The sequence below is a fragment of the Castor canadensis genome, chromosome 1 (genome assembly GCF_047511655.1).
Source record: "Castor canadensis chromosome 1, mCasCan1.hap1v2, whole genome shotgun sequence".
NCBI lineage: Eukaryota > Metazoa > Chordata > Mammalia > Rodentia > Castoridae > Castor > Castor canadensis.
Window position 1 is genome coordinate 100,300,978 of NC_133386.1, and position 13,529 is coordinate 100,314,506.

The window sequence follows — 13,529 nt, forward strand, 5'->3', positions numbered from 1 at the left end:
CCTGGTCTTGTCTAGAACCATTATTCTTTGGTTCTCCACATCCCCAGTAGCTATGATTACAGGCATGAACCACCAGCACTCACCCTTCATTTGTCCATTTCTATATTTATTATGTCATTTTCTCTGAATGGGGATAAGCGGAATACCTAGCCAGACCTTATGGCTGGTGAAGGGGTCTGATAACAATGTCATTCATGATTCCTGTGACCTCAGGTATATTGTTAACTTCTTATGACCTCAATTACCTCATTGACAAAATCCATTTGTTTGAAAGTTATTCTTTGCAGACAATAAAAACCCAAAGTAGCATAAGCAAACATTCAATTCTTTTGAGTTATTAGACAGTTTTAAGTACTCTAGGTAGGCAGAATTTAAGAAACAAGTTTTGTGTGACAGAACAAGGAAAGAGAGCCTGGAAGGTCTGTGGCTTTTCTGTCCTCATAGAATCCTCACCACAGCAGCTGCCTTCAGCACAAGTAGGGCACCAAATTTAGATGTGGACAAATTTAGATATCAGACAAATTTAGATGTGTCAGAAACACAAAATGCATCAGCCACAAGACACAGAATTCCTGTTCATGGCTTTTACCCCAAGTTGTTTCTATTTTCTTATTCAAGGTGACTTGCAAATTGGTTTTAGAATTGATGCTTGAATTATTTAATCTATTAGAAGCAGTACAAATTTATACGATTTTATGACTTTTGAGAGTGCACCTATGTGACCTATACTTTGCAGTGTTTGACATATGATAAACTTTCAAATATTAGCAATTAGAAGCCTTTCTCTAGCTATGCCTTGAACACTTGAGTCCAAACCAAACTTTAAAGCCTATATCAACAAGCTTCTAATAAACTAAGTCCTGTTATGAGGTCTTAAATAAACAAATCAGATATTTTAAAAGGTTAAAACTACATGACCAAAGCACTGCAAAACACATAATCTACATTGTCATCTATGTAATTATGCATCTTATTGCCCTTTTGATAAGAAAATTAAAATAACTAACTAGGGCTTAAGAGATACTCATAAGTTCTCTGGAATACAGACTTTGAAAATTATAGTTTAAACTTTCTAAATTGTCTAAAACCTGAATCATTACAGCAAAGTTAGAGGTATGGTAACAGGCATGCTGTTTTTTCATTTTTGTTTTTTTAATATAACTCACAAATAAATGTCAATTTATTTTTTGTCTATGTATAATAGTAAATACCATGATGTCATTGAGAGTTTTGTAGGTGCTGTGCAGGACAAAGCAAGGTAATGTGTATGTTTGTGTATAATTATAACCATGCTGTTCTTTTGCAGTTTTAGACTTTGGCCCCATTTTCCCATGCCCACTTGTGTAAGTGCAATACATGCATACTTCAGATTCCCCTGTGTTTCCCCAATCTCTACTTCCTCTCGGTTCATAAGATTCCCTGAATCCCTCCTTTCTGTGCTGTCAGTGGGTCACTGTGATTAATATATTCTTTGGAACAGCAAACTCAGATTTTTAGGTAGGTATTTAAAATGTATTTATCCACAGAGGCAACTTTGGATACTGAAGATTGAGAAAGTGAGTTGGGATTGGGAAAGTTTTATTAAGGAAGAATTGGTAGGGTGATACAACCTACTATATATGGATGTTCATAGGCAAAGGTGAGTAACTAAGATTCAAGATGGCTTTAAAAAATAAAAGAAGGTGTAGTCTGAACAACAACAAGAAGAAAGAAAGAAGTAAAAGAAAAAATTATTCAAAGATTTAAAACTAATAATTCAGGGAGGTGGACACAGGAGGATGGTGGTTGAAGCCAGCCCTGGGAAAGTTAGAGAGAGACCACATCTCAAAAATGAAAATCAAAGGGCTTGGGTTGTGGCTCAAGTGTTAAGAATGCTGGTTAGCATTCATAAGGCCTTGGGTTCACTCCCCAGATTTAAAAAGAAAGGCAATAATACTTTAGCAGTAACTAATGAATAGAAAAAAATTTTTTTTTAATTTCAGGAGAAAAATAATATCCAAGTTTTTAGCTGGAAATGACCTAATTGCAAAAGACAAATTGACATGAGGAAAACAAAGGGAAGCTCATCAGCATGTACATTTCATATATAGATAATAGATACCCATAGAACGAGTAGTGCTCAAAGAGGTAGCTTTGAATTTGAACATATATACCTACCACCTTCCATAAATAACAGTAAGTATTTAGAGACATGGCAAAAAAGGAAAAGGACTTCAAGTCACTATGTGTAAAAGCTGGGGAAAGACAAGTAAATGGAAGATAAATGTACATAGTAAAGATTGTTCCTCTGGTATAATTTCCTTTTCTCCTTGGTAAGGTGAGAGGGGCAGAATATCTTTGTTTTATAAATCTATGTCCTACTTTTAGACAAACAGAGAAAAGGCAGAAAGCTGTACTGTGTCTGCTTCTTTTGAGTTGACTTTAAGTCAGCAGGCCTGCCTGTTTTGGGAAGGCATTCCATGGTCTCCAGTGTATTCAGCATCATTTCCCATGCCTGCCCTCTCATCCCACAACACAGATGATACAATAGCCAAGATAAGCAATGTAGTTACAATAGTTCTGGGAGCCCTAATTGTCCTTTTTGAAGTAGCTGGAATATCAGCATCTCTGGAACATGTTGATGTGCATCTGTAATTATATTTAGCCTATTTCCTAGTAAATCACATTCTATAAATACAAAGCCCGAGAATAAAAGTTACACTGAAAAGTGTTACTTTGTTTCCTGAGGATCTCACAATACAATGTAACTACTAATGTAATGAAGCAAATGTCTATGCTCCATTATTGATGGCATTTATTTAACAGGAAATAATTTAGTTTATATAAAGGGTAAATATGTCAAAATTGTTACCATATTAAACACACAAAAGAAGAGTAAAAACATGACAAAATGCATGTTCATAACCAGGCAACAGAAAACAGAATTTAAATCTTTGTAACATATCCAATTATCCTCCTCTTCTTGGGTAGACTTAGTAAAAGACAGAGGAAAAGGTAGTTCCAATTTTTTTAACAAACCCAAGACATAAGAAAGAACTAAGTCTATCTTAGCTTAGTGACACACAAAGTAAACACCTCAACATACTGTCTTTCCACTACACAAACTATAGCTCAAACTGATGACTGAGAGTGATAAAGGAACCATTAAGTGATTCTGAAAATGGAGAGCTACAGGGTCAAAAATGAAAGTGACATATGGGAAATATTTTAGAGAAGCCATGGAACTAGTAAGAGAAACACTATCTAGAAATTAAAGATACTTGCATCCAGACCCAAGTCTTTCTTTCTTGAACAGTCAAGAATATGTCACCTTTTGCATCTAGACTATATCACCCTCTGAGTACAAGAAATTCTCATTGAACCTTGCCAATAATTGTAAAGTAGTTTTGCTTGCATTCATAAGAACTATGCTAAATTTGCATTACTTTATAATTTTACCTGGAGAATGGGTACATATTTGCAGTCTACAGAGCAGTTTTAGAGAGAAAAATGATGTTTCCTAAGCTGTGGCTTTGATAAAGACCACCCCAAGCAAATTAGCTCTCAACAAACAGAAATTTGATGAGCATTCCTATTTCCAATAACAGATATAGACTGTAGGAGAATTAATCAGTCATAGAAAACTGAAATCATCCAACCTATTGCCTGAATTATTCCAAAAATCTTCTGACAAGAGTCTTCAGACAACATCTTCCATAACAGAGTCGTCATGAAGTTTCAAAACCCATATTAAATTTCTGTGACTAGCTGGGTGCTAGGGGCTCATGCCTGTAATCCTAGCTTCCCAAGAGGCAGAGTTCAGGATGATCTCCGTTGAGGTCAGCCAAGGCAAGAAAAGAAAGACTCCATCTCAAAAATAACCAAAACAAAAAAGGGCTGGTAGGATGGTTTAATTGGTAAAGCACCTACACAGCAATCATGAGGCCTTGAACTCAAACCTCAGTATCAAAAAAAAGAGAAAAGTTTCTGTGACCAAAGGAGGAATGAGGGAATGAGGGGCTTCCTCATGTTCGCAGTTTCCATGCAAGATCACAGGTACCTAGGTCCACAAACATGAACAAAGTTTCAAGGTGTCTCACAAAAAAGGAGAGTCTCACAGTATGTAAGTTTTAGCAAGGACTTATTTTAATACAATGGGATGAAGTAGGAAGAAGTGGGAGAAAAAGAAACATTACCTTTTCCCACATAAGAAATGGGAGTAATGACCCAACATGACGGCTCTCCTCTGTAGTCTTCATAATCTCTGAGCTGAGGGAAAACACTTGATCCTGTAGTCTAGTAACCACTGGTCATTAGGCAATGGGTCTGCATGTCCAAGGTTAGTGCTGTTTATTTTAAAACATGGAGATGTCATCTAGACCTAACTAACAACAGGAAAAATAAGTGAGTTTTAAGACTTCCCTTTGCCAGACATGACTTTAATTCTTTCTGTTCCTGTGTGTTCAAGGAGCTTGAAACTTCTTCACATATCAAAGAGAAGGCAGGTACAGAGAGCCCCTGGATGTCTCCCTATCCTTTAACTTAACATCTCGAAGGAGATGGTGGGAGGGGTGTTAGTTGTTCTGGCCTTTCAGTATTTACTTCCTGGTTCCAATGTCTAAGTCTTGCCCTTTTAATATTTATTAAATACAATCAGCAGGTGCTGGTGTCTCATGCCTGCAATCCTAGCTACTCAGGAGACAGAGATTAGGAAGATCATGGTTAGAGGCCAGCCTGGGCAAAAAGAGACTCTTATCTCAAAAATACACAACACAAAAAGGGTTAATCCAGTGGCTTAAGTGGTAGGTAGACTTTGCTGCCTGGTAAGCAGGAGGCCCTGAATTTAAACTCCAGTACTACTGAAAATGTAATATAATTATTCTTTCTCTTCATCTATCTATTCTGCCTCAGTTGTATTCTCCTGAAATTTTTACATATTGGTATATTTCTTTTTTTTGGTTTCCCAGTGTCTAAGTTCCAGAACAATGAACCTTAAGAGACTGCTTAATGAGCATAATATATTCTTTTGGAGTAAGGAAAATCTTTTGAAACTTGATAAAAGTAGGAGTTGTATAACATTCTGAATGAACTAATACTTCTGAATGTTACACTTCAGAATGGCAAAATTTATATTACATTAATTCTGCCTCAAATAAAATAATTAAAATGTAATTACTTCCCAAAGAAATATTTAAAAAAATTTGTATCCCTACTAAGTTCATAAATGACTCTTACTATTGAAACTGGCATTTTAGACTCCAGGCCCCAACTCCTTAGCTTCCACTCCCTATATGCCAAATAGAGTTGGTAACAGTGAAAAGCAGAGAATGGAGATATATTACATAGCTCAGGACATGCCATAGGAAGAGGAAAAGTAAGCACTCAGTTCATATTTAACCATCTTTGAGGTACAGACATGATCTTTAGCTTTAAATGGACAACAAATTAAAGCAAGGGACATAAGGTATACATGATTAAATGGTCACAGGACTGTTCCAGTGGTTAGATTGGTCCAGTGGGGCCTTGAAGACCATTATCTTATTCTTTGTTTTTCAAGGGTTCTAGAGAAGTAATTGCTGTCACCACTTGAGGGGAATAATCTGGTTCTAAAGACATGATTACTTTTGTTTCAGGGTGAAACTTCATTGCTATAGGTAATTTTGGCTATAGGTAGTAGCGGTGGTCTATCTTGCAAGGCTTGGCTGTTCCTTAGGGGTAGTTTCAATACCTTGGCATAAAGATGTTATCGATCATTCCTGTCCTTCTATGATTCCAAGGTGACTGTAGAGGAGAATGACTTAGAGCAAAAGAAAACTGGTTAAAAAAAAAAGAGATGCCAGGAATTTTCTCTTGTTGTTAGGTAATTTGTGGACCCAAGTAAGGAGTCAGTGTTTTTCAGCAAAAACAATTTAAGCAACTTTTGCATTATATATTGACATAAATTTACTACTTTTTGAAATGTTCCTTCCTCCATCATTTAACTAATGGAATGCATTTCTATCATTCATCTGTCTAATACATTTCATTATTCAGTCATTGGTATGCTTTTTTGGGAAAGTCAAATTACTGGATCTAAACTTAATTGTTCGAAAAGCTTCAAAAGAAAGATTGAAGCCATAGTTTTCTAAATTGTGAGACTCTATTCTCAAGTATGATGAAACTTTGTATCTTTGTCTCATAAGGGCAGGAAAAGACATTGGGTGTATGACACTCTGAGTCCCCTGGTGTGGTATATAAAGGTTTATTTTAGAGACAGTAGAAAGCAGGGGTACAAATTTGCTTGCACCTATTTTAACTTTTAATAACAAACATATCTCTTTACAATAATAAAACATTTCTGAAAAAAAATGGTTTCCAATATGCCCGGAAATTCTGCCTAAGAACCACTACCATGCAAATTACAATTGATGTGTGTGTGTGTCTGCATGTATATAGAATGAATATACATATAATTCAAGTAATTAACATGGTTTTCTATTTTTCCTTTGCTCTCTTTTAAATTTTAAAATAGATGCTTTTCTGAGGTAAAGTTTCTGGGTAATTTTCTATTTCTTCCTCAAAAAACAGAAAGCATTTTTACGTAAGTATACTCTGAAACTAGTAGTACTTGCAATCTACATATATTGTGCATATGCTTTTTCACACACATATACATTTTAGCACAAATTTGATTGTTTTTCAATAGCTAATTGTATTCATGTGAATGGCAGTCCATTTAACTTTCAACTTCCTCCCATATATTCTGACATTGGTTGCATACAGACAGTGAAATTCTTCTCTGGGTGCTATTATGCTGTGAATACAGGAGGATTGTCCCAGCAAATGGCCAGAAATAAGCCAACACTGGCCACTGATGAGATGCCTTGATTGTGTCACTTGAATGTAGCCCCTAGGGATCTGGTCTCTGCTAAGAAGCACAAAACAAACATCTGTTTCTATAAGTCTTAACTAATTTGGTTTTTACATCTTTTAACTGGAAAATTCAATTTATAAATTAGTGTGTATACCCTGAGTGGTTCTCAACTCATTTCCTTATTTCTTTGCCAATTGGAACTGATTCAGTGACAATGCACGTTAGAGATTTGATGTTTCTAAAACAACAAATTTTACCATACAATATCTGTTTTATTTTTCTAAATGTTAGAAAATAAGGATCTTCATGATAGCACAATTTGTTCAATGATTGTCAATTAAGCAACACTTCTATAAGTATTTTCATATCAGTATATAAAGATATAAATACATATCCCAAGTTACAAAGAGCTTTGCATGCAATATAAATTATCTAATGGTAGAAACAGAAAATGGCTTGATAATATTTTATGATTTTAGAGTTAAGTAACAATCATTAAAATAGGCTGGGGAGTATTTGTCTACTATAGAGGAGCAGTACTTTGACATAATTTTCCTTTTATTTCAGTTTGTGCTTTGCTTCTTTGCTCTGTTTTTAAGGCAAAATCAATTATTTTCTGATTTTTGTTTGAAAAGATTTTAAACATTTCCTACCCATATGTAATGTAAATAGTATATCCAGACAAAAATCAAAAATAATAAAAAGATGTCATGTGATTTCTTTGGAACACATTAGACAATGTAATCAATGAAAGGGTTATATCCTTATTTTCTGCAAATATACTAAGCCATATGCATGTCATTTGATCTCATAAAGTGAGATCAAATTATATTATAAAATTATTATAATGCTACAATGTTTTATAATATTATAAAATTTCTCTAATTATTATAGTAAATATATAGTAATATAAAAAATTACTATAATTCCTTTGAAAAAAGTCAAAAGGATAACAATAGAACATTTGGTGAAGAGAACTTTATAACTATCAGTTGTTAGGAATGACATAGACTGCTAGAAATATTTTTGAAGATTGACAATAAATCTTCATTTTTTGTTTCTATAACCAAGAAAAAATATATAGAAGTTTTCCAAATAAAGATGTTCATTTCCATGATGGTAGCAGTTAGTGTGGTTTGACCAGAGGTACGGAAGATGAAAGTGTTTTAGGGTGGATGCTGCCCTTTATCTTTTGTTAACAACACAGGTCATATTTTAAAAGTGAATCCATCACCCTGTAGATACTACCAACAATGTTTAAATAAATCACAGACTATTTTCATGAATAAAGTAAATCTTTAAACTAGACTTTTATAGCAGTTATTAGTCTTATGACACAAACTCAAATATTCTTATCTACCTGCAGTTATCCTCTCATTTGGCTGGAGGGAAATTCAATGGAGATCACTTTTGAATTCCCTCCACTATTCCCAGGGAAACAAACAAATGTAAGAACACATCCCAGGGATGGAAGAAAGAAAAAGCATCTTTCACCTTTCAGGATTCCAGATCACTACTGAATTTCATTATTGTCCAGCTCCCCTGTCTGTCAAATATTGCTTTTTGCCTTTCATGCCTGACTTTGGGTGTGGGAAGCTTTGACAAGGCTTACTACCTGTATGCACATCATTAGTCTCCCTCAGTGTGTTATGAAACCATTCACTATCCATTCTGAGATTCTGTAACTTTCTGGGAAATACTCCTTTTCCCTTTTTCTTTCCTTCTTCCTTCTTTCCATCTTTTTTTTTTCCTTGTATATGTCCTTGTGGTAAGGGGGATTGAATTCAAAGCTTCCAGCTACTATCCTCCTACCTCTGCCTCCTGAACAGCTGACACTACAGGCATGTGTCATCACACCTGGCATGTTTTTGAGACAAGAGTGTCACTAAATTTTTCCCAACTTGGCCTTGAACATGATCTTCCTATCTCCACCTATTGAATAACTGGACTCTATTTTTGAGCAGGGGCACTGGAGTTTGAATTCAGGGTCTATACCTTAAGCAACTCCACCAGCCCTTTTTGTGTGGGTTTTTTCAAGATTGGGTCTCATGAACTATTTTCCTGGCTGGCTTCAAACCATGATTCTCTGATCTCTGCCTCTTGAGGAGCTAGGATTACAGGCATGAGCCACTGGAGTTGGGAGTTATTTCTTTTCCTTTTTTAAACCACTTTATTGATGTAAGATTATCTTGTATATAGCTGCATATACTTACTGTACACAATATGATAGTTGGGAATGAGGATACACTTGTGAATCTAACACACCATGAAGGCCACATACGTATTCCTCATTTTCCAGTTTCCTCATTCTGCCTTCATTATCAATATGAATACATTAACTTAAGATTTACTCACTTGAAAAGGAAAAGAGAATGATAAAGCATCAGTAATATCATATAACATAAGATATGAAAGTAGAGGATATAAGATATGTATTGAATTCTGTTGAAAAATGGAGGGCAAGAAGTAAAGGGATAAAGGAGAGCAATCGAAGTGATTAAATAGCCCAAAGTAAAGCACACACAGAGTGGGCCTACATTGAGACAAACTTTTGAATGCCAAATTAAATATTCATAACAAAAACCACGACTGTAAAATAGGAACAGTGTGTGTGGAGGGTGGGAGAGTGCTAGTGGGAAGGAGGAAGATGAAGGAAAGATTAAGGTGACAGTATATGGTTGATGGATTTCTTATATCTACATGAAACAGAACTAAGAAACTCTTGCAATTGCTTCAGGTGGAGTGGAGAGGGGGCTGAGGGGAGAGATGATGGGGGAAATGTAAATAATATACAACATAAGTCTGATTGGAATTATCACGTCAAAACCCTACCCTGTTTAATGAATATATCCTGATAAAAAATTTTATAATTAAAAAAAGAAAAGAGGAAAATAAAATGTCCTGGGGGTGGGTGGGAGAGCTACCCTCTTAGCTAATTTTAAGTACAGAATATAGTATTGTTAGTTACAACCATTATGTTGTATAGTAGTAGTCATGAACTGATTTGTCTTGCATAACTGAAACTTTGGCCATCATCTATCTTCATTTTTCTTTCTCACCTTAGCTGCTGGAAACTGCCATACTAGTCTCTACATATAGTGGATGTATTTTATATCAACATATGAAAATAGAAGAATGAAACCTGTTGAAATTGTTCTAAGAAGGGGAGAGTGGCAAGAGGAATAATGATGGAAGGAGTAAATCCAACTAAGATATATCTTAAGCACACATGCAAATATCACAATGTATCCCCCTATATAACTGTTATATGTTAATAAAATCATAAAAAAATAAGGTCCTAGGTTCAATTTTCAATTATGGGAACCACATAAAAAAGCAAAAAAGAATAAATAATTTAAAAAAATATTAACAGACCTGTCTGATACAATCAGAGATTAAAAGGCATTACCAGAACTTTTCAGTACCATGGTAATGATAGCACATTTTGTTATTTATGCTCACAGTAATTAATGATAAACTTTGGTCTTTGTAGAAAAACCTATATAATAGCCCATAAACAAAAAATCAATTTTCCCTGTTTGAAGCATGAGACAATTGCCCTTAATTTTCACCTGTAAGCCTTGTTTGGATTTTAAACTATTACAAGTTCCTCTGAGAAATGATATCATAGCATGGTTTTAATTTGTTAGTTTGTATAAATGATTTTACTTTACAAAAACCAAGTAGTGATGACATATTTATTGAGATGTGACTAAACTTAGTGTTGTGTGGCTAACCCCTTCCACTTGAAGAATGGAAAAGTCTATTTGAGTTTTAGAGGCCATAGAGGGATGTCTGAATAATTTGTGGATCTGGTAAAAAAGGAAAATAGGAATCTATTCAAACAGTAGGGAAGAAATGCTGTTAAAATTGTTGATACACAATTTTTTCCCTTTCTTCAATGGGTTCTCTCTGGTTTTGTCCTAATTTTTTAAATTGGATATTATGTTGAATAAGGAAAAGATAAAACATTAAAATGAGCATGAATCTTACAGTCTATTTTATATTGCACAATACCAGTAGCAAGTGCAAGGATATAAAATCTTTTAACTTGAAAGCAGAATCCCCAGAAATTCATGATACCTATTTCATTCTTAACAGAATGATAGGAATTCTGCACAAATTCTAGTATTTTCACTTCACTTCTTAATATCACACATGCAACCATAACTTCATAAGTTGCATTTTACTCAATAAAACTTGCCTTTCTACCAAAGTAGAACATGTAGTAAAACTGTTGAAAATGTATTGAATTAGAGATGGAAAGAAGCCCTATATTAATAATGTCTGTTTAGGCTATTTTGGCAAAGCAATGCATTTTATTGTGATTGCACATTTTAAAGCTGTATCTTTAGAAACATATCACAGTGGTTATCATAAGATTTCTATTACAATTGCGAACTTTATAAGCTGTAAGTTACATCTTCCATGTGCCTAGATTCAACCTAAAGAATTAAAAATGGCATATTACCTTGTTCCTCCCAACTCAGGATATAGAATTTATTAGGAAAAAGATGCTTATTTAAAATGAGAAGGACCAGAAAATGAAACATCATCAGGTAATATAAAGTATCAAAGTGAACTCCATTTTCCCCAGAAAAGGACAAGTTCATCAGATTATAATGAAATTTCCCTTCAAGGTATTTTTCACAGATTAAAATTTCATATTTCCTTGTGTGTACTTCATTCTCTTTCTGTTTCCATAATTAATGTACTTCCCTGGTCTGATTTTACTCACTATTGTATATGCCATGCTTGTCTCAGGTCTGGGAAAACCTGGTATGTATATGTAACAAGTACTAAAAGTGAGAAAATACAGAAATAATGAATTCTGGACTCTGTTTACTTCTATCCTAATACAAAATAAGAATTACCATCTATCTCTAATAAGAATTAGCAACTATCAATGTGACTGCATTATATACATTATTAAATAGCTACCCAACAATTTTCCTAATATCAAAATACATTTATGTCAAAAAAGAAAAACAAATGATTTTCAGGCACTATCAATGTGACAATTATAAATAGTTCTATCTTTATATTTCCCAAAAATAAGCATTCAGTAATATATGAAGTAATTCAAGTGTATTCAATCATTTTCCTTTAAATTAATGAAATCCAGCATGGTTTCTGTAATCTCGCCTACAAGAGAGATGGGGACAGGAGGCTCATGCTTCACCAGCCTGGGTAAAATTATCAAGACTCTGTCTCAAAAACAAAAAGCAAACAAAAGTGTTGAAGTTGTGGCTCAAGTGGTAGAGAACTTGCTTTAAATTCATGAAGCCCTTAATTCAATCCACCATAAAGAAAAAAAAATTAAACTAATGAATTGTTGCATAATGGATATACTTCAGTAAGAAAGTATAAGTTTGTGGGTTTTTATTTTTATTTTGAATTTTTTAGATTTTCTTTCTCATATGAACAGATTATTTGCAAGTAAAATCTATGCAATTTTGTCACTATCTAAATTTGAACATAAATAGGAGGAAGTCAGAATGCTTATATTTACCATAAGTTAATTTTTACTAAACACTTTAATTTTGAAATTTTGTGGAGTCTACATTATGACTACTCTATTTCATGTCAGCATACTTCTGCAATGTCAGTTATAAGTTAGAGGATGACAGAGAAACAACACAGCAACAATAGTAATAAATCCTTTTTATAATAACATGATAATAGGCTATTCTATAATACTGAAAAACTCTGGATCTTACCATGAATAATTTAGAGCAGGGTGTCTACATAAAACCTTCAAATTTTATTAAGAAAAATAATTCATTCTGACATTATGCTGTTACACTATTTCCACAAAATAACTGCAGCAAAATACTATTGTGTTGAAGGTCGCTATCTTGACGCTATTATAACAGAATAATATTCTGTTATTTTAAAAGAATTTTGCCATTTCCTTGAAAATTAAATTAAATAATTCATATAACTTACTTTCTAATGTCTCTGCCTTATTTTTCAAGAGAGTTTTCCTGTTCCATGTGAATGATGATATTGTTTGAGCAAACCTTTGACTCTCTTCTTTCCAAAGTGCAATTGTGGTTCCTCTGCAATGAAAACAAAAACACAGAAATAAGTGGACATTAGACATTGAATGACTATTCCAAAGGGATGCTTATTTAGGTCAAAATTTAGAACAAATATTGTCAAGAAGAGATATTTACATTAGTAATATAATAGTGTCAGACATGTGGCATATCTGGTCTCATCATTATTTTCCTTGCTATTAACACTACACATTGATAGTCACAAAAATACAGCACAGACTTTTAAGCACATGGGATAGTGATCAGTACATTATCACTTTTTTGCCACAAGATCTTGGGTTTTACATCAAGAGAGAAGTAAGTTACGTAATTAACTCCATGGAGAAACAATAAAAAAGTGTGATATCAAATGAATAGTAAAAGACAACAAGAGCTAAGAAATTCTACACAATGAGAAATCAACAGGAAATGAGCTATTTAAAGAAGGAGAAATTTTCCTGGAAATATACTTGAGATCACTTAAGAAAAAGAGCGGGAAATTCAGAAAAGTGGAACAATATTTTCAAAGCTTGTGCAAAAATAAACTAATTATATATTATATACTTATGTAATATTCTCCTATGGGGGAGAAGAAAAACAACAGTGGGTCAATATTGCTGAATCATAATCTAATGCACTACAGTAAAAAAAAAAAG